We start from the raw sequence: 3,477 nt of genomic DNA on the forward strand, positions 1-3,477 counted from the left end.
ACTTTACCTAGAATATATTTTTAAATTTCTATTATCAATATGGAAAAGATAATCAGTAGAAAAGTGGGTAACCAACCTGAACAGATACTTCACCAAAGAAGGTTATCAAAAAGCAAATAAGTATGTGAAAAGGTGCTCACCATTGTTAATAATCAGAGAAATACAAATTAAAACCACAATGAGATTTCACTACATACCCACTAGAATAACTACAATCTTACAAGATGACAGTGTGAAGTGTTGGCCAGGATGTAGAGCATCTAGAAGCCCATATTCTGTATTTTGCATATATTATGTTTCTCAATATCTATAATTATACAGGTATTACATGTGTGTATGCTATATATGTACTATATATGTATAAATGCATGTAAATGTATATATAAGTGCGTATGCATATGGATATATGTGTGCACATACTTACCCAAAGAATCTCATGAACTAAAAGATAGGTAGCATATCATTCTAGAGGGTTTTTATGCTTTACATAGTAAAATTAATAACCCACAAGGTTGTCAGATACAACCTAGTCCTTACCCATGACAGATATTGTTAAACAGTTTTCTTACTCTTTTTTGCTGATCTTTTTAGCAAACAATCTTAAGATGCAGTCCCAACATCCACTACCAGCATTGGAAAGTGCAATGAAATCTATTGTCATCCCTGGCCAAAGCATAAAAAGAAATTATTAACACAAGAATTTCAAACTCTGTGGTCATATTAGTCTGATGGGAAGGCTCTGGGTTGTAAGACTTCCATGGGCCTTGACAGATATTGTTAAACAGTTTTCTTACTCTTTTTTGCTGATCTTTTTAGCAAACAATCTTAAGATGCAGTCCCAACATCCACTACCAGCATTGGAAAGTGCAATGAAATCTATTGTCATGCCTGGCCAAAGCATAAAAAGAAATTATTAACACAAGAATTTCAAACTCTGTAGTCATATTAGTTTGATGGGAAGGCTCTGGGCTGTAAGACTTCCATGGGCCTCTGATCGCTCCAGTAGGCAGGTACCTATTCTGCCCCAGAATAAGGCCAATTTTGCCCTGAAGCCATAGTTGACAGGCCCAACACACCTGTAAAAGGTCCTATTAGAATGACCTCACAATAATAGTAACTACTGGAGCTAACTTTTGATTAAGTGTTTTAGCAAATAGAATCTTCTTTTATAGACATTATAAATAACAGAAACTCTCCCTAGAGGAGAATCAGAACTTTTGACATTCAAAAGAGATCCTCAAATTATTCTGCCCCAGAATAAGGCCAATTTTGCCCTGAAGCCATAGTTGACAGGCCCAACACACCTGAACTGCAAACAGTTCAGGTCCATCATTTTTGTAAAAGGTCCTATTAGAATGACCTCACAATAATAGTAACTACTGGAGCTAACTTTTGATTAAGTGTTTTAGCAAATAAATAACAGAAACTCTCCCTAGAGGAGAATCAGAACTTTTGACATTCAAAAGAGATCCTCAAATTAAAAAATCATTCTCTCTATTTTAGAGGATATTTTCAGAATACTTTTGTTTGAATTTACGTAGCACACATCTCAGTAGCAAATATTTCCTGAAAATTCTTTTTTGGCTTACTAAACTATCTTTAAATTATCAACTTAATATACATTGAAGATCACATTTTCTTTTGGTAAATTGTATTCTTAGACACAAAATGTCTTCTTGAAACAATGCCTACATTCTCTTTTACTTTTGTTTTAATACTTACATAATTGATTGCAACACTAATCATTCTTCTATGTTTATTATCATGTGAGATTGGAAGAGAAAAATTTACCCAACACTTTGAGAAATAAGTTGTAGATTTTTGTTATGTTTTTGAAACAAAAAATATTGCATATTTTGACTTCTAAGATTCTCAACTGTACCACAAGAAAATGGAAACCTAATTTTTGATAAAATATTCATGACAATGCTATCTTCTCTGTATGTTGATTGACTCATAGAGTGAAGGATTATGACCTAGAATATTATCAATACCAAGAATACAGGCTAATACTCATAAAATATTTGTTAAAGGCACCCACCAGGTGCTTTTCTGCCTTCTGCTGTGAGTGGAAGCAGCCTGAAGCCTGTACCAGTCGCAGATGCCCCATGGGAGACATCTGCTTGTGAGGCAAAGGGATCTATAAAACTAAGGATGATGCAAGAACTTTATTTTTGAATTAAAGAGTACCCCAATACTGAGGTACAGAAAAACCAAGTACTAACTCTGGAAAAATGGCAAGACAAATCGGTGAACTGTGAAACTGCATTTCATCAAGAACAAGGATATTGGCTATTAAAGTATTTGGATACTTTTCTTAAAGGTGAGAGTAAACTGATGGTACTTTTTGCTCTTTGTGGAAAATCAGTTGATATGAAATGGTTTGCAGACTGAGGACACAGTGCAGTTGGTGAAGAAATCAGTGAACATGGGATACAGGAATTTTTTATGGAGCAGAATATTTCTTACTCAGAAGAAGCAATCATCAAAATTCCTGGTGCCAAAGTATATGAGTTATTTGGGGAATATTTCATTGTACTGTTGTAGCATTTTTGATCTTCCCAGGACAAATATTGGCAAATTTGACAGGATTTGGGATAGAGGTGTATTGGTTGCTATTAATCAGGTGATTGCAGACAGGATGCAGATATAATATTGTCCCTACTGAGAAAAAGGTTTCGCTACGTTACGTCTGTTGTTTCTTATGATCCGACTAAACATGCATGCCCACCATTTTATGTTCCGTATGCTGAAATCAAAAGGTTGTTTGGTACCATATGCAATATTCATTGTCTTGAGAAGGTTGATGCTTTTGAAGAACAACATAAAAGTTGGGGAATTGACTACCTCTTTGAAAAGTTATATCTACTTACAGAGAAGCAAATGAGATGTTGTTGGGCTCTTTTACCTGCCCGTAATCCTGCAATGACTATGCCAATTGTAGAGCTAGGGCTGGATCCTGGAGCTCACAGACCCCTCAAGCCCATTGTCCAGACTGGGTCACAAACCCTTCACATGCAGGTCTACGAGCTAGGTAACCAGAAGAAAGGTCCTTGGAGCTGTGATTGAAGAAAGAGTAGTCTTTATTCAGCACGCGCGCACACACACACACACACACACACACACACACACACACACACACACACCTGAGAGCTAGGCAGTCCAAAGAGAAACTCAGAAACTAAACTGCTACCAGCAAAATCCAAAGAAAAACTGAGCAGCTGCCAGCAAAGTAAACATGCTCTCTTTTTAGATGCAAGCTTTCTGCCGGCCAGCAGTTCATGGCTGCGGCTCCACTCAACTCTCTTGAACACACAATAGCAACAAATCTAAAAAGATACGTTGGTGTGCATGCCCACTAACTCCACCCCCACACACAATTTGTTTACAAAGAATGTGCTGGACCACACCCAGCTGGACCTAAGGTGAGGAGGCCTGACTAAACTCTTTTATTTTCCCAACAGATATAAATAAAAT

The 3,477-nt window shown here is 36.6% G+C and overlaps 1 pseudogene; it reads left to right on the forward strand.

Moving 5' to 3' along the window:
* Positions 1 to 3,477, forward strand: part of LOC103610265 — a 134,959-nt pseudogene that overhangs the window by 6,649 nt on the left and 124,833 nt on the right.

The sequence above is a fragment of the Galeopterus variegatus genome, unplaced genomic scaffold (assembly GCF_000696425.1).
Source record: "Galeopterus variegatus unplaced genomic scaffold, G_variegatus-3.0.2 Scaffold163, whole genome shotgun sequence".
Lineage (NCBI taxonomy): Eukaryota > Metazoa > Chordata > Mammalia > Dermoptera > Cynocephalidae > Galeopterus > Galeopterus variegatus.